Source organism: Thalassophryne amazonica, chromosome 7, assembly GCF_902500255.1.
Source record: "Thalassophryne amazonica chromosome 7, fThaAma1.1, whole genome shotgun sequence".
Lineage (NCBI taxonomy): Eukaryota > Metazoa > Chordata > Actinopteri > Batrachoidiformes > Batrachoididae > Thalassophryne > Thalassophryne amazonica.
In genome coordinates, this window is record NC_047109.1 from 61069423 (window position 1) to 61094965 (window position 25543).

Genomic DNA, 25543 nt, shown 5'->3' on the forward strand with positions numbered 1-25543 from the left:
CCCGGACTGTTGAACAACTGAAGTCGTACATCAAGTAAGAATGGGAAAGAATTCCACCTACAAAGCTTCAACAATTAGTGCCCTCAGTTCCCAAATGCTTATTGAGTGTTGTTAGAAGGAAAGGTGATGTAACACAGTGGTAAACATACTACTGTCCCAACTTTTTTAAAGTGTTGCAGGCATCCATTTCAAAATGAGCAAATACATGCACAAAAACAATAAAGTTTATCAGTTTGAACATTAAATATCCTGTCTTTGTGGTGTATTCAATTGAATATAGGCTGAAGAGGATTTGCAAATCATTATATTCTGTTTTAATTTACATTTTATTCAATGTCCCAACTTCATTGGAATTGGGGTTGTACAAAGGGTTTAATGCTCTTGTCCGTGTGGAGCCTGATCAGAGCATTTCAAATGCATTTCTTCTGTCATGAATGTACAGAGATTACCCATAATGCACTGGAGACAGCATGTCCACACTAAAACCTTCAAAATTAGTGCATTACTTTAAAACTAAAACAAATATCTGATATTTTTACTTTATAAAACTTCCGACGTGACGTTAATTTAAATAACTTGTCCGAAATTAGTTTGGTTTAAATTTTAACCATAAGTTAAAACTGTATGCCTCTGGATGACTTGGGTGATATTGCCGGCAAATCATCAGGGCATCAAAAGAAATCATCTTTTTTTTTCTTCCCCTTCCCCTTCCTCTTTCTCTTTCTCTTTTCTCTCATTTCTGTGACCAGTTCTCCTTTGTTTGCAGAGGATGGAGCAGTTTCTCCTGAAACTATCACTTCTCTATTTGCAGAGAATAGAATTGTACATCTACAACAAAACAAACAACAACAAGCAACAAAACGACTCGAGGAAAAGATGGCGCCAGCGTGTACCGGCAGTTATCTACCTGCTCTGCGTTTTCTGTTGGTTATTGCTGTATTATTTATTCTGTGTGAAAGCATCACTGGATTGCTAGTGTATGATCTCCAGGCACTCACTGATCTCAAACTTTCTCACGAGCTGGTTTTAAGTAACAGTTTTGGGGACCAAACATCCAGACTCCCTCCTCCCTTGAGCTCTGTACCTGCTTACCTGCTTACCTGCTGCGCTCACCTGTCTTCACACAGAGGAAGCGACCCAGAAAGCACGGGAAACACGGAGGTGTCCTTGTGAAAATTAAGGCTCACTGGAGGTCCAACCGTGGAATTGTCCCTCTCTTCAGGACTCCTGGATTCCCAGTATTTAGAAGATCATATGGAATACGATGGATCCAGCCCGTGTTCCCTGCATGTTTGGACACCAGCCTGCGTCCTCTGCTGCTTGCAGCACCTCAGCTCAAACGCCGGGCGAAGCACCGCGGGGTGGATTTTGGTGCCCTCCAGCTGCTGTGTCGCTGCTCCTCGCGGGTCTGTGAAAGTGTGTCATTACGCCTTGGCCTGTTGAATGCTAGATCGCTAGCTAACAAAACGTTTTTATTGAAAGACTTCTTTACATCACGCAAACTGGATATAATGCTGCTCACAGAGACCTGGCTCCAAGTTGGTGAGTCTTCACCTTTCTCTGAGCTTTTACCCCCTGCTTGCCTTTACTTTAATATGCCTCGGATGACTGGCAGAGGTGGTGGGCTCGCTACTGTATATAAAGAAAGCTACACCTGTCGGCAGGTACCGGCAGATCTGTTGTCCAGCTTTGAACTGCAGACTTTTGTGATAAGCTCTGATACTCCAGTCCTGTGTGCACTGGTGTGTCGTCCTCCAAAGCCAAATAAAGACTTCATTCAGGACTTTACTGACTTTGTGGCCATCTTATCATTAAATTACGTTCACTTTCTGATTGTTGGGGATTTTAATATCCACGTCTGTTGCGAATCCAAGCCGATGGTTAAAGACTTCTTGGATTTGATTGATTATTTTAATTTGACTCAGTCTGTGTCAAGCTGTACGCACGAGAAGGGGCATATTTTGGACACTGTGCTGTTTTTCGGTCTTAATCCTAATGTAATTGAGATTTGTGAAACCCACTTCTCTGATTACTTTGCTGTTTTATTCTCTGTAACATTGTCTCGGAACGTGGTCAGTCCGTGCGCCACGGCGCGCCGGGTGCGCACATTCAATACTGAGTCAGCCGCCCTGTTTTCTGATGCTTTTCATGAAACGTATAGAAACAACTCAGATAACGCAACTCCTGATGAACTCCTTTCTTATTTTAATGGTGCGTGCACAAAGGCTTTGGACTCTGTGGCTCCTTTACAACTGAAGCACTTAAAGCCCACGGCACAGCCTTGGTTAAACAAGCGCACTCGTGAACTCGGGCGCTCTTGTAGGCGTGCTGAGCAACAATGGAAAAAAGATAATCTTCACGTTTCCTTGCAAATACTGAGGGACAGCCTGACTGAGTATCAGAGAGCAGCTAAAGCTGCTAAAACTAGATTCATGTCAGATCTTGTGTCTTCAAACTATCATAAACCTCAGGTGCTTTTTAACACCCTGAATTTGCTCATTAATCCTGCTGTGCCCTCGGCCAGCCTTTGTGAAGATTTTCTCTCTTATTTCAGAGATAAAATCTCTGATCTTAGATCATCTCCTGTATCTGAGGTGGAGTCAGCAGATCCATCCATGTGTCATGCTGTTTTTGATTGTTTTAATCCTGTATCTACTTGTGAGCTGACTAAAATTGTTAATCATCTTAAGTCTTCTTTCTGCACTTTGGACATTGTTCCAGGTCATTTGTTTAAAGATGTTTTTCAGTGTATTGGTCCATACATTGCTGAACTTGTGAACGCTTCTTTATCAAGTGGCTGTTTTCCGTCAGCTCTTAAACATGCTGTAGTCCAGCCGCTCATCAAAAAGAGAAATCTTGACCCAAATGTGTTGTCCAACTATAGTCCGATCTCTAAATTGCCATTTGTGTCTAAAGTCTTAGAGAAAGCTGTCTAGTATGACCAATTGCAGGCTTATCTGGATCTTAATCGTCTTAATCATCTTTAAGCATCTTTGAGTGTCCAGAAAAGCGCTATACAAATAAAATGTATTATTATTATTATTATTATTATTATTAATGAAATAGGGGAGAAGTTTCAATCTGGTTTTAAATTAAGACACAGCACTGAAACAGCCCTTTTAAAAGTTTTTAATGACCTTCTTTTAACTGTTGATGCTGTGAACTCTGCGGTTCTTCTGCTTTTAGATTTATCTGCAGCACAAGGACACAGTGGACCACAGTGTCCTTGTGACTCGCCTTGAGATGCACATAGGTATTAAGGGTTCAGCGCTAAATTGGTTTCGGTCCTATCTTTCCAACAGAGGTTTTTCTGTTAATGTAGGACAGTACTCTTCCTCTGTGTCTCCTCTTAAATATGGCGTGCCCCAGGCCTCAATTTTAGCACCACTTCTCTTTGCTTTGTACATGATCCCTCTTGGGTCCTCCTGTTAATTCTAGAATAGAATTTAAAATTCTTCTTCTTACTTATAAGGTTTTGAATAATCAGGTCCCATCTTATCTTAGGGACCTCGTAGTACCATATCACCCCAATCGAGCGCTTCGCTCTCAGACTGCAGGCTTACTTGTAGTTCCTAGGGTTTGTAAGAGTAGAATGGGAGGCAGAGCCTTCAGCTTTCAGGCTCCTCTCCTGTGGAACCAGCTCCCAATTCAGATCAGGGAGACAGACACCCTCTCTACTTTTAAGATTAGGCTTAAAACTTTCCTTTTTGCTAAAGCTTATAGTTAGGGCTGGATCAGGTGACCCTGAACCATCCCTTAGTTATGCTGCTATAGACGTAGACTGCTGGGGGGTTCCCATGATGCACTGTTTCTTTCTCTTTTTGCTCTGTATGCACCACTCTGCATTTAATCATTAGTGATCGATCTCTGCTCCCCTCCACAGCATGTCTTTTTCCTGGTTCTCTCCCTCAGCCCCAACCAGTCCCAGCAGAAGACTGCCCCTCCCTGAGCCTGGTTCTGCTGGAGGTTTCTTCCTGTTAAAAGGGAGTTTTTCCTTCCCACTGTAGCCAAGTGCTTGCTCACAGGGGGTCGTTTTGACCGTTGGGGTTTTACATAATTACTGTATGGCCTTGCCTTACAATATAAAGCGCCTTGGGGCAACTGTTTGTTGTGATTTGGCGCTATATAAAAAAATTGATTGATTGATTGGGTCTGTTTTTCAAAAGCACAAAGTCTGTTTTCATTGTTTTGCAGACGACATTCAGATTTACCTTCCTGTAATTTCCTGTGATACCCAGGCTGCTGTAAAAATACTCCCGGACTGTCTGAATGATGTACAAGTCTGGATGAAAACTAATTTTCTGAATCTTAATAAAAATAAAACTGAGATTTTAGTATTCGGGCAAAGTAACCCTCTACAAGGACAAGACAGTGTTATTGGTCCTCTGTCCACTTTTTGCTGCCCTTTTGTAAAAAATCTAGGGGTGACAGTTGACCTATTGTTCAGATTTGATAAGCAAATCAGCTCTGTCATCAGGGCCAGCTTTTTTCAGCTGAAGACTTTTTCCAAGATTAAATCTTATTTTACTCGAGTTGATTTTGAAAGAGCTATCCATGCATTTATAACATCACGTCTTTATTATTGTAATGCTCTCTACGTTGGGATGGACCAGCGCTCCCTACAGCGCCTGCAGAGTGTACAGAATGCTGCAGCCCGCCTTTTGACTAAAACAAAGAAGCATGAGAACATCACCCCTGTGCTCTGCACCTTACACTAGCTCCCTGTCGGCTTTCGTGTTAAATATAAAGTTTTGCTGATTGTTTTTAAGTGTCTGCACTGTATAGGCCCAATGTATCTGAGTGAGCTCTTGCAGCCGTACACTCCACGTAGGGCTCTGAGGCTCTCCTGGCTGTTCCTAAAGCCAGGTTTAAATCCAGAGGTGATAGAGCCTTTTCTGTCACAGCACCACGACTCTGGAACGATCTTCCGCTGACTGTCAGGTCCTCAGAGTCAGTGGGACAGTTTAAGTCCAGACTGAAAACTCATCTCTTCTCCCTGGCTTTCAACACTGGCTAAGTGGTGTATGCTTTGCTCTGCTATTTTGCTCTGTATTTTTAGATTTTTTATTTATTTATTTTTATTCTTTTCCTTTGTTAATATTTTACACTTTTGTATTGCTATTATTGTGAAGCACTTTGGTCAGCTGCAGCTGTGTTTTAAATGTGCTATATAAATAAATTTGATTCGACTTGAATTGAAAACATTTATTAGGTAGGTACTCAAATCTTTGATATCAGACTTCATAAATGTTTGTAACTGTTAAGCTTTGTTCACCATGCCTGCAACAGTTTGTTAGTGGTTGGCAGTGGTGTCAAAAGTACACACATTTGTTACTTAAGTAGAAGTATAGATACTGCAGTTTAAAAACACTCTGGTAAAAGTTGAAGTATCAACTTGACCTCTTTACTCAAGTAAAAGTGAAAAAGTATGTGCTCCAAAACCTACTTAAAGTATAAAAGTATAAAGTAACCATTAAAAAAAAAAAAAGTAGATGCCACTATATGAATTGAAAGCTTAATTTAAAAACTGATTTGTTCTACATGTGGCCCAAGACCCAAAACCCAAATTACCCCCCAACACCACCTGCACAAAAATGTTTAAATTCTAGAAGCTCTGAAATGCAATCTGAGACTATTCCAGACAATAAACTGCAGTGAGTGCAGCATCCATTTAGTGAGAAAAAAAACAAAACAATTTTCCTTATTCAAATTCATTCCAGTAGTATTCTGCTCTTACTAGGATGCAGCAGTTTTCTAGTTTGGCAGATAGTTCTGGAGGAAATCACTGAAGAAATTAACACACTGAAAATATGGTTTGACCGAAACAAACTGTCATTAAATAAGACAGGGATGAAGTGGAGGTGTAAGAGTCACTAGGTGTTCACAGGAAACATTTATTTATGTATGTATGTATTGTTAGTTGCTTTTATATTTTCTGTTGTGTTTCTATTCAGGTTCTTTTTGCCTCTTTCTCTAAAATTGTATATAATAATCATTAGATTATTAATATATAAACAAAAATAAATTTAAGAAATATTACAATTTGAAAACAAATGCACCCGAACGTGACGAGAGCTGCTTAATGCTAACTTTTAACATTGAAAATGCCATAGACATGCTAACGCGTTAGCGTCGCTCCCGTTTTTAAGTTATAAAATACATCTATCAACTGTTTCAGAAGACCATAACAGGTCGGTTTAACATAGAAAAGGTAAATAATACTCACAGAAGTATGCTCTTTAGGGTTTTAGCAGGGGAAAATTAAACGAAAGAAAGAATAAACGAAGCAACAGGTCGAAGCATTGCTTCAGTCTGCGAACCACTGCTTGGATTGGTTCACGGTTCAAAGCAAAGCCGTGCTGCAGAAAAGTTGATTACAGGCGCACATGACGTGAAATATATATATATAAACATTAAATTGAAGCCAAGAGTAACGAGGCTGTTTGTTTTAAAAATGTAAGGAATAGAAAGTACAGATACTTGTGTGAAAATGTAATGAGTAGAAGTCAGAAGTAGGCAGAAAAATAAGTAATGGAGTAAAGTATAGATACCTAAAAAGTGTACTTAAGTACAGTAACGAAGTATTTGTACTTCGTTACTTGACACCTCTGATGGTTGGAAGATAATTGGTCCGCTGATGGTTTTCAAAATTATCTGAAAAGCTAATTCGATAATGAAAACATTATCTTCCATATTTAGCGGATTAGCGGAACTGTGCCCACCACTGCTAGTTGGTAAGGGAACATAATCCCAGAACTCCTCTACCGGCCTTGCTGGATTGTCTGGAAGATGTTAAATTGTGGTTGGCTTTCAGTAGTTTTAATGAACAGAAAATTATTATTTGTATTATTTATTTATATTATTTGGAACCTCTGACCTTCATGATTTTGACCCTCTAAGGTAATACATTAAAATGCATTTTTAAAACCAATTTTGTATTCTCTGCCTTTTTAATCAGAGTAGTTTGATCTTCTGTTTTGTTATTTTATTATTTCATATTGTTTTATATTATTTTAATATTTTATTTTTCTTAGCTATACAATACTTTGGTCAACTACAGTTGTTTTTAAATGTGCTTCTGAAAAAATCTGACTTGACAAAAGAAGAACTGAGTTAAATATTTTCATAAAGTGCACAGGCCAGATTGCTATTACAGTTGTCCATGTGATATATAAAATTATTACTAAACAGGGAACAACTTGCACAAACAGATCAGTTTGTAAATGTCCAAAAGTGTTTTTCTGTTTGTTGGGGGGGGGGGGGGTGTTTTTTGTTGTTGTTGTTGTTCAGACAAAGTCTATGTGTCGTTCAGACTGGTAGTAGGATTCATGCACTTAGTTTGTTTAGTCTGGGCTATGGCCCCATGGTGGGCCATTAGAGATTATTAAAACCCATCCATCCATCCATTTTCTTCCACTTTATCCGGAGTCGGGTCGCAGGGGCAGCAGCTCAAGCAAAGCCGCCCAGACCTCCCGATCCACACACACCTCCCCCAGCTCCTCCAGGGGAACCCCAAGACGTTCCCAAGCCAGCCGAGAGATGTAGTCCCTCCAGCGTGTCCTGGGTCTTCCCCGGGGCCTCCTCCCAATGGGACGTGCCCGGAACACCTCTCCAGCGAGGCGTCCAGGGGGCATCCTGAAAAGATGCCCGAGCCACCTCAACTGACTCCTTTCGACATGGAGGAGCAGCGGCTCGACTCCGAGCTCCTCCCGAGTGACCGAGCTCCTCACCCTATCGCTAAGGGAGCGCCCAGCCACCCTGCGGAGGAAACTCATCTCGGCCGCTTGTACTCGCGATCTCGTTCTTTCGGTCATGAGCCAAATCTCATGACCATAGGTGAGGATCAGAACGTAGATCGATCGGTAAATCGAGAGCTTTGCCCCCCTACTCAGCTTTCTCTCTCTCTCGACCGCATCACTACAGATGCTGCACCGATCCGTCTATCGATCTCACGCTCCATCCGTCCATCACTCGTGAACAAGATCCCGAGATACTTAAACTCCTCCACTTGAGGCAAGGACACTCCACCGACCTGAAGAGGGCAAAACACCTTTTTCCGGTCCAGAACCATGGCCTCGGATTTGGAGGTGCTGATTTTCATCCCGGACGCTTCACACTCGGCTGCAAACCGCCCCAGTGCACGCTGAAGGTCCTGATTTGACGAAGCCAACAGAACCACATCGTCCGCAAACAGCAGAGACGAGTTTCTGTGGTTCCCAAACCAGACCCCCTCTACACCCTGGCTGCGCCTAGAAATTCTGCCCATAAAAATAATGAACAGAAGCGGTGACAAAGGGCACCCTGGCGGAGGCCAATGTGCACTGGAAACAAGTTTGACTTACTACCGGCAATGCGAACCAAGGTCCTGCTGCGGTTGTACAGGGACCGGATTGCCCCTTAGCAAAGGACCCCGGACCCTGTACTCCCGGAGCACCCCCCACAGGGTGCCCTGAGGGACACGGTCGAACGCCTTCTCCAGATCCACAAAACACATGTGGACTGGTTGGGCGAACGCCCATGAACCCTCGAGCACCTGATGGAGCGTGTAGAGCTGGTCCAGTGTGCCGCGACCAGGATGAAAACCACACTGCTCCTCCTGAATCCGAGGTTCGACCATTGGTCGAATTCTCCTCTCCAGTACTCTGGAATAGACCTTACCGGGGAGGCTGAGGAGTGTGATCCCCCTATAGTTGGAACACACCCTCCTGTCCCCCTTCTTAAACAGAGGGACCACCACCCCGGTCTGCCAATCCAGAGGCACTGTCCCCGATCGCCACGCGATGTTGCAGAGGCATGTCAGCCAAGACAGTCCCACAACATCCAGAGACTTAAGGTACTCAGGATGGATTTCATCCACCCCAGGAGCCTTGCCACTGAGGAGCTTTCTAACCACCTTGGTGACTTCGGCCTGGGTAAGGGATGAGTCTGCCTCTGAGTCCCCAGTCTCTGCTTCCTCTTCGGAAGAGGTGACGATGGGATTGAGGAGATCCTCGAAGTATTCCTTCCACCGCCCAACAACATCCCCAGTCAGGGTCAACAGCTCCCCACCTGCACCATAAACAGTGCTGGTGGAGAGCTGCTTCCGCCTCCTGAGGCGTCGGACGGTTTGCCAGAATCTCCTCGAGGCCGACGGATAGTCGTCCTCCATGGCCTCCCCAAACTCCTCCCAGACCCGAGTTTTTGCCTCTGCGACCGCACGGGCTGCGGCACGCTTGGCCTGCCGGTATCTGTCAGCTGCCTCTGGGGTTCCACCTACCAACAAAGATAAATAGGACTCCTTCTTCAGCTTGACGGCATCCCTTACTTCCGGCGTCCACCACCGGGTTCGGGGATTGCTGCCGCGATGGGGATTCTCCCCCTCTAGCTGCCACCTTATCGTGGTGGGGGAGTTTGCATACCAGGATGATCCTAGGAGCTATGTTGTCGGGGGCTTTGTGCCCCTTGTAGGGTCTCCCAAGGCAAACAGGTCCTAGGTGACGGGTCAGACTAAGGGCAGTTCAGAACCTCCATGACCAGTAAAAAAATCAAGGACCGAGATGTCGCCCGGTATGGCGGAGCCGGGGCCCCACCCTGGAGCCAGGCCTGGGGTTGGGGCTCGCGCGCGAGCGCCTGGTGGTCGGGCCTTAGTCCATGGGGCCCGTCCGGGCTCAGCCCAAAAGAGCGACGTGGGCCCGCCCTCCTGTGGGTTCACCACGTGCAGAGGGGGCCATGGGGGTCGGGTGCAGAGAGGATTGGGTGGCGGTCGAGGGCGGGTGGCCCGGCGGCCCGGTCCATGCTCACAGCCCCTGGCTGTTGGGACGTGGAGCATTAAAACCAATTTTAAAAAGTGTAGTAAAAGCATTGAAAATATTAATGAAAATAATTTTTAAAAAACAGCCATGAGATTTTTATATATATATATATATATATATATATATATATATATATCGTCCTGGTGCCGCTGCGCTGTCACGTCTTTTTCCATTGAGTCACACCTCGCTGCAGGTGTCTTTTTCCAAGTGTAGAACACAGTTATGAGTAGTTGTTGGCGCTCTTTTTTCTTCTGGGCGAGAAGATTCTTATAAACAGACACGCAGAACACAATGCGCATGCTCTCCCTTCGTGGTGTCGAGACCGGCTGCTTGATGAGGCCGCGGAACACAATGCACTGTAAAAAAAAAAGCATGCAAAATTGGTCTGAAAAAAATCCGCGAAACAGCAAGGCCGCAAAAGGTGAACCGCGTTATAGCGAGGGACCACTGTATAGGCCCAACGCTATAGTAAGAGAAACATGCCCATATCATGATGCTTGCACCACCATGCTTCACTGTCTTCACTGTACTGTGAATATATTTTGTATGGCCTTGCCTTACAATATAAAGCGCCTTGGGGCAACTGTTTGTTGTGATTTGGCGCTATATAAAAAAATTGATTGATTGATTGATTGATATATTTCCACGTGAGGACAGCAGGCAGAGAGACGTGTCTCATGGAGGAATGTCCTAAGTTCATGTCCTTCCAATCACGGAACATGTCCTCCAGCGGGGACATCCAGGAGCAGAGATCTTTACACCCGCGGCTGTGAGTGGACACGCCCCCCCATTCTGTGCCCAGACCAACATGTCACTCTCTGTGTTATGTGGTCATTCATTTTCGTTATTTGTTATGTAATTGCGTATGTAGGTATTGTCGTAATTATTTATATATATGTCCTGGCGGTGGTTTCTGTGTTTTTAATATGTGCACTGAGCTGTCATCCAACTCTCAGTATGCTGCGATCAGCTGACAGACCCCTCTTTGTGCTGTGTGTGATCAGTCCTAGCTGTCCAGCCCCCATGTGATCAGATCTGTACATACTTATAAGCATTTTATGCAAGTGTGCTCCCCCCCCCCCCCCCCGCACGCCAGTTGTGTTGGGGGAACGGGGAGCGTGACACACACTAAACGTGCGAGACACATGCACCACATGTGTGAGCTTTTTGCAACTCCACAATCATGGGGCACTTAGACAAATTTCACATCCAGCTCCACAGTGATTGTCTGCTGACTGTTTTTGTGCTAATAGTGCAAATGACCACACATTTTCTAAGTGCCATGCAAGCGGTGTTAGATGTGTGTGCGTGTCAGCTGGAATTTGGCCGACACCTGCCACGAGAGGGTTCGATGGGCTCGCACAGCACACACTCTGTCTTTCAGCTGCTGGTGTGCGCAAATAGTTGTAGCAACAGGTGTACGAGGCGTTGGAAGCAGCTACGATTTTACACATTTTGCGTACGATTCCTGCTTCATGCGCACTTCATGCACAATTCTGCCAAATTCGCACTATGTGTGAAGGGGCCCTAAGACATTACTCATTTTGTTATGGAAGCCGTGGCGGGACTATGAAAAAAGTGAGAGTCGGCTGAGGTTTCTTCCACAATCCTGCAGCAGCATACACAAAATTTGATAAAGTTAATGATGGACATTATCACTAAATGCAATTATAAATATGTAAGTCTCTAATCCTAAATTAACTCATTAAGTCCTGAGTGTACTTACAAGTGCAGTGATGTCGCTCCAGATCTAGTCAACAAAGAAAACAACACGCCTGGTGCTGTGTAGAAGTGCCAAAAACATCAAATTTCTCCTTGTACTGCTGTAATTCAGCGCCAGAAAGATGCCTGGTATGTTTGCTTTCTCCACTATCAGGTTCAGACATAATGAGTTTATCTCTAAGCTTGTACCACACCTTGCAGTATGTACATTGTTTCTCATGTAAATAATCCTGGAAGCACTGCGCAAGAACGGCAGCATGGAAGTGGCCAGGAAGTGGCCGGGTCATGTGACTGCAAGGGGTCTATAGAGACCCAGAACAGCCAATATGAAGCCTATATCTAGGCACTGCCATTTTGACAGCAGTGGCAGTCCTGAATCTGGCTACATTATGATAAATCCATAAATGTATGATGAGGTAGCGTATGTGTGACTCACGTGTAATGAAAAAAGCCTGAACACGCCCCTATCGACGAGTACAAACCAGCTAAGCTAATGGGCTAACCTCAGTTCGAGTGCTTATTAAATCATATTTTTTGGGACTGAGTCAGGGTTGTCGTAATCGTTTGGGCTTGTGTAGGCATTAAATGTTATGAGTCGCTTATTTTCTCAGCAATCCTGCATTAAATGGACCTAATAGATCAGGCTACCGGTACTGTGTGTTCATGCTGCTACATCATAACCAAGAAGTTATAGGTTCAAACCCAATCTGATGCCTAACATTTGTACATACTAATATATTAGCACTGTTAGAGTTATTTTCAAACTATTACATGCACGGCTCTTACCTCTATGTAATCTCTGTCAGTTCTGACTATATGAATTGAAGTATTTTTCAGTTTCAATTTATTTTCATTTATATAGCACCAAATCACAACAGAGTTGCCTCAAGGCACTTCACACAACTAAGGTCTAACCTTATTAACCCCCAGAGCAGCAGTGGTAAGGAAAAACTCCCTTTGAGGAAGAAACCTCAAGCAGACCAGACTCAAAGGGGTAACCCTCTGCTTGGGCCATGCTACAGACACAAATTATAGAACAATTCACAAAACCAATATACAAGAAATGCTGTTGGTGCACAGGACAGGAGGGTTTTCAGCACAAATACCACACCCATCTCTGGATGGAGCTGCACCTTAAACAGAGGGAAAAAAACAGAATCAGGGATCAGAAAGACAAGAAATACAGTATAATTTGCCAGCATTAAACAACAAGAAAAACAGGAAATACTAAGGTGATCGTGGTAAGCTTCACTAAAAGACGCAGAATTTAGATGAAGTTGAGGCCACGACCCGCTCCGTTTACTACAACCCCTGGCAAAAATTATGGAATCACCGGCCTCGGAGGATGTTCATTCAGTTGTTTAATTTTGTAGAAAAAAAGCAGATCACAGACATGACACAAAACTAAAGTCATTTCAAATGGCAACTTTCTGGCTTTAACAAACACTATAAGAAATCAAGAAAAAAAATTGTGGCAGTCAGTAACGGTTACTTTTTTAGACCAAGCAGAGGGAAAAAAATATGGAATCACTCAATTCTGAGGAAAAAATTATGGAATCATGAAAAACAAAAGAAAGCGCCAACACATCACTAGTATTTTGTTGCACCACCTCTGGCTTTTATAACAGCTTACAGTCTCTGAGGCATGGACTTAATGAGTGACAAACAGTACTCTTCATCAATCTGGCTCCAACTTTCTCTGATTGCTGTTGCCAGATCAGCTTTGTAGGTTGGAGCCTTGTCATGGACCATTTTCTAAAACTTCCACCAAAGATTTTCAACTGGATTAAGATCCGGACTATTTGCAGGCCATGACATTGACCCTATGTGTCTTTTTGCAAGGAATGTTTTCACAGTTTTTGCTCTATTGCAAGATGTAGTATCATCTTGAAAAATGATTACTCATCCCCAAACATCCTTTCAATTGATGGGATAAGAAAAGTGTCCAAAATATCAACGTAAACTTGTGCATTTATTCATGATGTAATGACAGCCATCTCCCCAGTGCCTTTACCTGACATGCAGCCCCATATCATCAATGACTGTGGAAATTTATATGTTCTCTTCAGGCAGCCATCTTTATAAATCTCATTGGAACGGCATCAAACAAAAGTTCCAGCATCATCACCTTGCCCAATGCAGATTCGAGATTCATCGCTGAATATGACTTTCATCCAGTCATCCACAGTCCACGATTGCTTTTCCTTAGCCCACTGTAACCTTGTTTTTTTTCTGTTTAGGTGTTAATGATGGCTTTCGTTTAGCTTTTCTGTATGTAAATCCCATTTCCTTTAGACGGTTTCTTACAGTTCGGTCACAGACGTTGACTCCAGTTTCCTCCCATTCGTTCCTCGTTTGTTTTGTTGTGCATTTTCGATTTTTCAGACATATTGCTTTAAGTTTTCTGTCTTGATGCTTTGATGTCTTCCTTGGTTTACCAGTATGTTTCCTTTAACAACCTTCCTATGTTGTTTGTATTTGGTCCAGAGTTTAGACACAGCTGACTGTGAACAACCAACATCTTTTGCAACACTGCGTGATGATTTACCCTCTTTTAAGAGTTTGATAATCCTCTCCTTTGTTTCAATTGACATCTCTCGTGTTGGAGCCATGATTCATGTCAGTCCACTTGGTGCAACAGCTCTCCAAGGTGTGATCACTCCTTTTTAGATGCTGACTAATGAGCAGATCTGATTTGATGCAGGTGTTAGTTTTGGGGATGAAAATTTACAGGGTGATTCCATAATTTATTCCTCAGAATTGAGTGAGTCCATATTTTTTTCCCTCTGCTTGGTCTAAAAAAGTAACCGTTACTGACTGCCACAATTTGTTTTCCTGATTTCTTATAGTGTTTCTTAAAGCCAGAAAGTTGCCATTTGGAATGACTTTAGTTTTGTGTCATGTCTGTGATCTGCTTTATTTCTACAAAATTAAACAACTGAATGAACATCCTCCGAGGCCGGTGATTCCATAATTTTTGCCAGGGGTTGTATAACTGAGTATCATCAGCATAGCAGTGAAAGGTAATCCCAAAACACTACAATATGTATCCAAGGGGTGCTATATAAAGGGAGAAAAGCAGGGTGCCTAAGACGGACCCCTGTGGAACCCCAAATTTCATGTCACCAAGGTTAGAGGTAGTGTTACTGTACAAAACACAGTGAGAACGACTGGTCAAGTATGACGTCAACCATGCAAGGGCACTCCCAGTAATCCCAAAGTGATTTTCCAGCCGACCAAGTACAATATGATGATCCACGGTGTCAAATGCAGCACTGAGATCTAACAGCACCAAAACACTGCACAAGTACACTGATTTTGCTGCAGAGCACAGTCATCAAGTATAAGAAACGTTTATAGAAGTAAAATTTGACAAAGTGCTTCCCAATAGATTTATTCATAATTTCAACCTTAATGTGATTAATGCTCCCAGTGTTTGACTGGAATAGTCAGGTGTTTAAATTGTAACTCTTATACTCTCACTGAAATTGGCACACAAAGGAAGACTAATGCTGCCTTATGTTTCACTCTTGGATCACTCCAGATGTGCACATCTGGTCTGCAACATGTGTGAGGTGTCAGTGTTCTCACTGAAGTCTTAGTTTTGTCTTGTATGAGTACATGTGAACTCTTTGTGTCCTCTGAATTGTTAAACTGCTTGCATGCTTCTTTTTTTGTTCCACAAAAGAAGAAACAGTTTTGTCATCAGATTTCTCAAATCTACATCCTGCCCACCCCCATATCCCACTTCAGCGGTTCTTTTTCAAAACATGAAAGTATCTGATTTCAAAGTTAGATACTGTATGAAGCTTCCTTTTCTTTACTGCCCCATATTCACTCTGCCCCACATCTGTTCCTTTCCCATTTTTTTTTTTTTTTTTTAATGGCATACTGTCCTTGGATAGTCTGATAGGTTCTTAAAATCCAATTTATCTTTATTATGGGTTCCTGGGAACAGCCTCCAGCCATTATTCAAATGAGGACATTGAGGAAGAACAGGCTCTTACTGTGGGTTCAAACTCGGTGAGCGGTGATGTTGGAGGAGAAACCGGAACTGATCCTCCTCGATGTTATTGTCTCCAAACGTGATTGGGATTAGGAGAGAAATGCTCCTGTGTGTGGGCACGTGGCGCGTGTAGGAGGACGGCGGTGCTGCCGGTGAGATTGAATATTAGAGGATGCCAGAGTGGCAGGACGGGAGATCGGGGGGAGGAGGCTGATGGTGGCGTTCATTACACGCACCGGTGCACACACATAACCCCATTCAGAGATGCAGCCATCATTCACACACACACGAGTATCTGTGCAGGAAGACACAGCGCCTGTGATTCACCTCCCTGCCTGACGTCTTTGTCACATGTATATAAATATATGTGTGAGGTGTTCGCCAGGCAGGAGAGGTCGGGTTTTCAAACAGAAATGTCTGTCTTTGCTTGCTTCATTCCTTCAGCCCTGCCTAATCAGAGAAAATAATTATTCTGCTTTGGGAGTGCCGTTACCTTTCCTTAAGCAACTTTAAAAAGAAAAACATGCAAAAATCCATAAAGACTCTTAGAGATTTTTCGTAGAGTAATTTTGGCTTTTGCTTTGTGCTTTGTCCCTAAGGGCCCCTTCACATATAGTGCGAAGTTTGGTCAAAGTGCACATAATGCAGGAATCATGTGCAAACTGTGTAAAATCGTCCCGGCCTCTTATGCCTCATATGCACCTGTTGCTACAACTATTTGTGCACACCAGCGGCTGAAAGACAGAGCGTGCACTCTGCGAACCCATCGAACCCTCTCGCGACAGGTGTCAGCCAAATATCAGCTGACACACACGAACATCTAAGACCACTCGTTTGGCACTTAGAAAATGTGTGGCCGGTCGCACTCTTGGCACGACAGCAGTCTGCAGACAACCATTGTTGTTGCTGGCAGTGAAATTTGTCTAAGTTCCACACGACTGTGGAGTTGCCGAGATGTGGCTTGCCGTCAACTTCCCCCACAACACGTGTGCATGTGTCGTGTGCTCCCCCCTAACAATTGCATGCGTGTGGCTCCGCGAGGTGAGGCGCATCTCATCTGATCACACAGTCACACCTTGGTCTGTGCTCTGAACAGACAGGGCATGGCAGCTGTTGAAATCTCTGGACCTGGACACCAGAGCTGCAGAACACGCACCATGTTTTGATGGACACACGCTTGTGTGCACTTGCTGTACTCACATTGAAAAACAAAAACATATATCACTTCTGCGATGGGCTGGACACTGACAGGCTGTTCCAGCTGGACCGAACTGTCAGTTCATGTGGACATGCAGCAGGCGATCTGAACGTCACGTCTGTCGTTTGTCTGACAGGACAGTGAGGAGGGCACCACAGGACCATATGACTGTCCAATAGCACAACAAATACACCACTTTCAGTCATGTATCAGGAGAAAAACACCCTAAAATACGTTTGTCTGCTTGTTGATTTTAGCCATTTCACACTCCTGTTATGAGACGATGATTGTCGTGTAGTGGTAAAGTTTCCATCTGGTAATCAAGACAAGGGGGTTCAAATCACGTGAGTGGTGTTTTGTTTTTTTTTCCCAGGTTATATAACTGCGGGGTTCTGTATTGCGTCCCCCTTTATGTATTATTTATATCAACGCAGTGATATTCACCAATTATACAGCTGTTTTTTTATTTAATTTTCCTCCACATCAGCCGTGTGATGACCCATGACCAATGACCCCAAACACACAGCCAGGGCAACTAAGGAGGGGCAACTAAGAAGCATGTCAAGGTCCTGGAGTGGCCTAGCCAGTCTCCAGACCTTAACTCAATAGAAAATCTTTGGAGGGAGCTGAAACTCCAAACCTGACAGATCTGGAGAAGATCTGTATGGAGGAGTGGACCAAAATCCCCGTTGCAGTGTGTGAAAACTTGTTCAAGAACTACAGGAAACATCTGACCTCTGTAATGGCAGACAAATGCTTCTGTAACAATTATTAAGGGATCAAATATTTATTTCATGCAATAATAAAAAAAAAAATTTATTATATCATCAAGTTTAATCGAATATAGGTAAATGTGCGTGCATGCATGCATGGGCTTGGGTGCCCGTGGGTGCATGTATGTGGGTTAAAAGTGTTATATTGTCAAATCTCATTGAATTTAGTGTGTGTATTGGCGTATGCAAGGGTATTTGTGTATAGAGGTAGTGTATTTATGTAAATACATGTTGATATGTATAATGCAAGGTGTGTGTTTATATAGGTATATATGATCTCAAAATTTTTTTATTTATTCTTGTCTGCGTAGTCGAAAATAAAACATGTGAAAGGGGGTAGAAAATATAAGTTTTACTTCATTCTACTCCCTTTGAGTAATGTACGGATTTTCAAAGATGAATGTGCGCAATGTATAAATGTTAACTTGCTCAATAAAGTATTCATCATCATCATCATCATAAAATGCAAATTAATTATTTAAAAATCACACAATGTGATTTTCTGGATTTTTATTTTATTTTATTTTATTTAGATTCTGTCTCTCACAGTTGAAGTGTACCTACGATAAAAATTATAGACCTCTCCATTCTTTGAAGGTGGGAAAACCTGCAAAATTGACAGTGGATCAAATACTTATTTCCTCCACTGCAAATAAATAAAAACCACACCAGAGGCAAATTTATTTGCTTTGTATTGAAGACTGGTCAGTCGGAGCTTCTTCTCTATCAAGGGTTGGGTAGATCAGCACAGCAAATTAGTATGTTCTATTTCTGTCTGATCCACCCACACCTCATTAGTTAAAGCCCTGTTCTCTGTAGAAGGGTGTCCGTGCTGAACACATTTCAGGACTACAGTGCATCATGTCATCAAACCACATGACAAAATGTATTTGTGGGAAACTGTGATGTTCACGCAATGCTTACCATGGTCATAGAGAGTGAGCTACCAGCATGTATGTTTATGAAACTGAGAATGGTGATTTACTTGCGTGTTCAGCCAGTCTAGAGGTGGTTGATCAACAGAAGCCTGATTTGGCTTATTATCCTCTGCCACAGAGTAAAAAACAGGATATCTGAATATTTTCTCTTCACTTGTGTCTTTTTGCATCCATTCAGATCATACAGGAAAACCTATAATATACTGAATAGAATGATGTGAAATTTGGCAAGTTTGTTAATAGTGTCCTCTTCTGAATTGTTAATGATGGGCTCAATTTGAAAAAAAAAAATAGATATGACAGGTCTCAATATTACCTGGCCTGGGATCTCAGTAATTTGGAGGTGAGTGTATATTTTATCATAAGTCACTAGCTATCAGCAGGTTTGATATTAACACCGTTTCTTTCCTCTTAGTTGAATGCACACAGCTCCTCCTCTCTGCTCTGCTTTTTTCTCGTGGTGCTGCCATGTGAATAGAGACACATGCAGACTGCAGGAGTGAGTGAGAGCACACAACACACACAGAATGATGGCAGAGAAAGAGGAGCGTATAGACCTATTTTATATTTTATGCCTGTAAATGAAAATACTGCAGACTACGATGCCTGTAACAAGGCTATTCGCTCTTGTGGCAACACCACCAACTGAGATAAGCACATTAATATTCACAAAATAAGAGAACTATGAGTTGCTAAAATATGCACGTAGTATTCTATGAACTTCCTAATATGCAAATGCATTTACAAAAAAGTCAGACATGGGTTGACAATGGTTTTAAAATATTCAGTGTGACCTTTAAACTGGAATTGCTGCATGTAGTTTATTCTGATTTAAGTGAAATAAATTAATAACCCTCAAAAAATAAAAGTAACAATTTGTATGGACATTTCAGAGTAGAATGGAAGTAAAATAAAGTTAGAATGTCTTCAGCTAAATAATTTGGCTACTTAATAATACTAAATTAATTCAAGTCCAGACTTAAGACGGACTTATTTTCCCTTTCCTTATGGCTAGCGTACTGACATAGTATATTACTATGCTTCCTACCCTTTTAAATTAATTTTATTAGTAAACAGAGCAAGTTGTGGCCTCAACTTTATCTAAAGTCTTTTAGTGAAGCTTAGAGCTAGTGGCCGGCGATCACCTTAGTATTTCTTGTTTTTCTTGTTGCTTAGTGTTGATAAATTATACGGTATTTGTTGAATTTTTGCCACCTAATTGTTTTTTTTTTTCTCTGTTTGAGGTGCGGCTTCATCCAGAAATGGGAGTGCGTGTCTTCTTCTGCAGGCCTCCTGTCCTGTGCATCAGCATGGACTCCCAAAATTTCCTGTATATTTGTCTAGTGTGTCTGTATCATGGCCCAAGCAGAGGGTCTCCCCTTTGAGTCTGGTCTGCTTGAGGTTTCTTCCTCAAATCATCAGAGGGAGTTTTTCCTTACCACTGTCACCTGTGTGTTTGCTCTGTGGGTTAGTAAGGTTAGACCTTACTTGTGTGAAGTGCCTTGAGGCAGCTTTGTTGTGATTTGTCGCTATATAAATGAAAAAATTAAAAATGAGACTAAACAAAGTTCCTGGCTCGGCCATCATCGTATTTCGCACGTGTTTGTTTGGTCCTAGAAGTTGAATTCACGTCTGATGTCACGACTTAACAAGTGGATAGTAGACAGAGGCCCTATGTGAAAAGCATTACTTTTATTACTCTTTCCATTTCTCAATGAATTATTTAACTGAAATCCAAGAGACATTCTCTCAGCAGTCCAGCGTGTACCCCGTGTTTTAGTCAAAGTGCAATACAATTAAATAATCCGATGTTCTAACTTTTTTCACTTGGAGTTGCCACAGCAGACCCAAGGTGCACTTGCATATTGATTCGGCACGTTTTACGCCAGATGCCCTTCCTGATGCAACTGCACATTACATGTACAAATGTGGCAGGAGCTGGGGTTTGAGCTGGCAACCTTGCACAGTGAAACCACCCCTGCCAATCTGATATTCTAACTATATGTGAGAATTAAATTTTACAGGTATAAATGTCTAAACTATGTTCTCTACAAAAAGATCAATTTTAGGAGCCATCACTGACATATGACCAGTGTATTTGTTGTAAACTGCAATTATTCTTGCATCTTCTGACAATAAGAAAACAAATTGCAGTATGTCTGCTTTGTGAACATTTAATTAATATACTAGCGCGCGGGGATCTACGGGCTCTAGATTGGGTAGTGTTTATAAAATAGGTAGCTGACATTTTTCAAGGGTGGGAATAAATTAAGCAATGTGTTGGAATGGCATGTGAGTCCAGAATTTTTAGAAGAGGAACTCAACCCTTTTGTTTACTGCTAATTCTGTAATTTTGAATGTTAATTTACTGCCTTAATGTATTTACAATTTGTTTAGGTTGTTATCATATACACACTATTATCAACATTATTATTTTTATTTTATTATTACTTCTATTTTTTCATTTGATTTTTTAAATGGACCACAGTGGATATAAGTGTTTTCACTTTCTTGTGTCATCCATGTATTTTTAACGTATTTACAATTATATGCACTTACACTCACTCTTTTAATATAAAGATGATTTACTGTCCCCTCCTGAAAAGACGTGTGAGTCCAAAATGTAATTAACGACATTTGGTAATATTTGTAGCTTCTCTAAAATTCCTGTTCCGTTTTGGCGCCGTTCATCCTTGACCCAAAATACATAAGCATGCCAAACAGCAAATGTCAGCTCTGCTCTATTTGTCCCTGATCGAAGTTGCACATGTGCGGTTTTAATTTGATAAACAAAAACAGTGGATGAAGACATTAAAACCACTCAACATTTCACTCGCGGTGCCAAGATGAAACTTAAGTCACTCATGGTAATAGCAACATGAGACTTATCTAAACTGACAAAACAAACTGAACTACAAAACACAATAAATCAGTAACATAAACAACACTGTTAAACTAACATAAACCACAATAACAAAAAAAAACCTCAAAACCCCAAACTCCCATGGTACATTGCAGCACAGCATCCATTGTTTACTGGTTAGCTAAAATTACTGATTTCGCCAAAAATATTTGTCCTATCAACTTTCTGTTTTCACAGCGTTCATCCTTGACCCAAAATACATAAGCATGCCAAACGGCAAATGTCAGCTCCCCCCCAGTTTTTGCGTGATTGAAGCCATATACACACACGCCCGCACACAGAGGCCACTTGGCTATTATAATATAGATACTATACTTCTCCCTGAGGTATCCATCCACCATACCACTGCCTTTCCCCACTGCAAAGCCAACTGATTGTCACAGCTGCCATCTATCAGCTCATCATCCCACAATTTATGAGTAGATTTACATCTCGTCTAGAACAGCGCTGTCTTGTGCATTACCCTAACTTTCCCTTGGCTTTGTCCTGCACTTCCTGTTTACCCGTCTCAAGATTATTTCTTGAAATGTATTTATTTATTTATTTATTTTCAAACTCCAGTGCACTGTTGGTAGAACAAATTAATTTTTGTCTTTTGGTCATGGATTTTTGCTTTCTTTTTATTTGTGTCTTAATACTTGCAGAATACCCCAGTATCTTTTTCAATCAAATGACATGAAATCCAAATTCATATAATTTCAAGTAAACCAGTGGTGCACTACATACAACCCATAATTCACAGGCCTGGAACTTGGAAACATCTTGGAGCTAGTGACAAATTTTGCCGATTTTCATCACCATGTGACTTGATCCCATTATGTCTGATTTGGGTCAGGATACTTGACAAAAGATCAGGCTTTGTCTGGGTGACCCATCGACCCAATCTACAGTCTGAATGAGATTGTGGAGCAGATAATGTTGCTGGCAGACGCATCATTAATTATTGGCCTTCTATCAATATCTAATTATACTTGCTGTCTGGGTGAGCGTGAAAGAAGATGAACCTCATACTGAAAGACTTTTTACTGAGAATAGAACCACAAACCCATGTTGTTAAAGGGGAAGATTTCCACGTAAATCATGACTGCCCAAAGCTCTGTCTATTTTCATTTTACCCATTTAATTAGAGACTGTTTTACTCTTAGGAGGAAATGTGAATGTAATTAATTTGCATTGACCACCTGGAGGAATAGATAAAACAGCATCTGTGTTAGGTCTGAGAATTCCTGCATTAAAATAAAGCATCTTACTCAAACGTTTGTCTTTTTAGCTGAATTTATTTTCAAGAGCAACATTTATGAAATGGTAATGGTAATTAATTTTCATCAACGTGTTGTCAGACATGGGGGGGGTGTGTGGGAGCTGGAGCCCTGACCCTTAATTGGAGTATGCGGGTATAGAACATGGATGGATGGATGTTGCCAGACATATAAAATGGCCATAATTACTGTATGGTGCAAAATTGATAAGCTCTTCCAAACTGAAAAGTAGGAGGGGAAAAAACAACTATAACTGCTTATGAAAGCAAATTGTCATTAACCCATACAAAGCACAGGAATAAATGTTCAGTAAGTCCAAGAACTCATAATTTCAATGCAAGAAGTCCAAAGAGACATGACCACAATACACACATATTTCTAATTATCCAGCATTTAGAAAAAAAAGTGTTCCATGGGCTTTTTAACAAACTCACCAATAATAAAATATCTCACATCCATAAAATTAGCCATTTGTTTATATAATAGCAATAGCAGTTTGTAAATATAAATATAAATTCACAATATAAATACCAGACATACTGATCAATACTGGCTTACTGGCTACTACTTTTCCTCTCATTTCTGTCCTCTGTCTTCCTGTTACTCCTCCTCACCCTGAGTGAGGAGTTGTACAGTCTGATGGCCTGAGGGACAAAGGAGTTTTTCAGTCTGTTTGTCCTGCACTTGGGAAGGAACAGTCTGTGGCTGAAGAGGTTCCTCTGGTTGCTGATGACTGTGTGCAGAGGGTGACTGGCATCATCCATAATGTCCAGCAGTTTGTCCAGTGTTCTCTGCCACCTTCACCAGAGAGTCCAGCTTCATGCCAACCACAGATCCAGCCCACCTGATCAGATTGTCCAGCCTGGATGTGTCCTTCTTGGATGTGCTGTCCCCCCAGCACACCATGGTATAAAAGAGGACGCTGGCTACTACGGACTGGTAGAAGATTCACAGGAGTTTCCTGCAGATGTTACAACCGTGACCTAATCAGAAATCACAGCCTGCTCTGTCCGTTCCTGTACTGCTGGTCATTGTGGGTTGTCCAGTCCAGTTTGATGTCCAGCCACAGCCCGATGTACTTGTAGGAATCCAGAGCCTCCACCTCAGCTCCCTCGATCAGAACTGATTGCAAACTTGGTCTGATCCAGACATTCTTTACATATCATGTTAAAATTTATATGTACATAGAGAACAATTTGATCACAACAGTGTACAGTATGCCTCTGGCAGCATGGTTAAGGAGGGCTATGCCACTCATTGGGGCTTTACAGTGGTGTGACAATGCAAGCAGGAAAAAGTATAGAGAGAGTATTGAGTGTAGGAGAGTAGCTGTAAATATTTAAAACCTGAGAAAAATGTTTCAAAATAAGAACACTTAATGAAGAAGAACTCAAATTACAGAAACTTGGTGGAGCTTTGTTGTGTCACTGTTAAGGGCCCCTTCACACATAGTACCAATGTAGCTGAATTGCGCACAAAGCAGGAATCATATGCAATACGTATAAAATCATAGCTGCCTCCAATGCCTCGTACACCTGTTGCTACAACTATTTGTGTACACCAGTGGCTGAAAGACAGAGTGTGCGCTCTGAGAGCCCATTCGATCCCTCTCACTGCAGGTGTGGCCAAATTCCAGGTGACACACACGAACATCTAACACTGCTCGCATGACACTTAGAAAATGTGTGGCCATTCGCGCTGTTAACACGAAAATAGTGAGCAGACAATCACTTTCGAGCTGGCTGTGTAATTTGTCTAAGTGCCCCCAAGAGTGTGGCATTGCAAAACAGCAACACACGTGGTGTGCCAGAGTATCGGCTCCACCTGCAACACGTGTTGTGGGTGTGAATCGCACATGTGTTGCGCTCCCCTCCCCCCATCCATAACACATCTGCCACATGTGTGGGAATAACTGAATAGCACTAAAAATAACTAAAAAGAAATGATCACATAACACAGGAACAGAGTGACATGTTGGCGTGTGCACTGCACTGACAGGGGGCGTGTCTGCAGACAGGCTGCAGCTGTTGAGATCTCTGGTTCTGGATGTCACGGCTGGGGAACACGTAAAGTGTGAGGATGGACATGAACTTACAACTGTCCACTGTGACGTACATGTGTCTGCTTGTTGTCTTCATGTGGACATACATAACAACATATATCACTGTTGCAACGGGCTGCAGCGAGCGAGCGCATGGCACACACATTGACAGACTGCCCCAGGTAAAACGGACTATCCGTAACACGGAGTGGGCAATCTGAATGTCACGTCACCTTTGTGAGTTCTATTCTACATGACGCAGTGTCTGTCCTGCAGCACACCATCCACAGGACACGTGTCAGGCCGGACACGCCAAGTTCAGCAGATGTGGACATAATAAAAGTGCATGAACTGCTTCATTCATGTCATTACATAACTGTATGTCTGTGACCATGGGTCATCTACAGAGGAACAGATGGTTCATACTTGTATTGTTCGCTCGATAAGAAGGATTCAATAAAACGTGGCGTTGTTTTTATGGTGTGTTTTTTTTTAATGCATCTATCTCCTTGTTGATTTCAGGCATTTTTTCGCACCTTTTTTAGGACAGCGATGGTAGTGCAGTGGTAGTGCTGGCAGTCAGAGGTTTTGTAAATTGCAGGTTCAAATCCCGTGGGTGGCATGTATATGTACTAGATATATACAGTTGTGGTCAAAAGTTTACATACCCTGGCAGAATTTTTTATTTATTTATTCATTCATTTTTGGCCCATTTTTCAGAGAAAATGAATGATAACACAAAAACATTTTCTTTTGCTCATGGTGAGTGGTTGTGTGAAGCCATTTATTTTAACAACTAACCATGAGTACACAGTTTTTGTGTTATCATTCATATTCTCTGAAAAATGAGCAGAAAACCCAAAATGCTGCCAGGGTATGTAAACTTTTGAGC

The 25543-nt window shown here is 42.1% G+C and overlaps 1 long non-coding RNA gene across 1 annotated transcript; it reads right to left on the minus strand.

Moving 5' to 3' along the window:
* Positions 1-527: 527 nt before the first annotated feature.
* On the minus strand, positions 528-25131 carry LOC117513303. The gene is made up of 3 exons (XR_004561547.1): positions 25043-25131; positions 5401-5407; positions 528-538 (listed from the first exon to the last, which is right to left on the minus strand). It is a non-coding gene; the product is annotated as an uncharacterized LOC117513303 (long non-coding RNA).
* Positions 25132-25543: the final 412 nt, after the last annotated feature.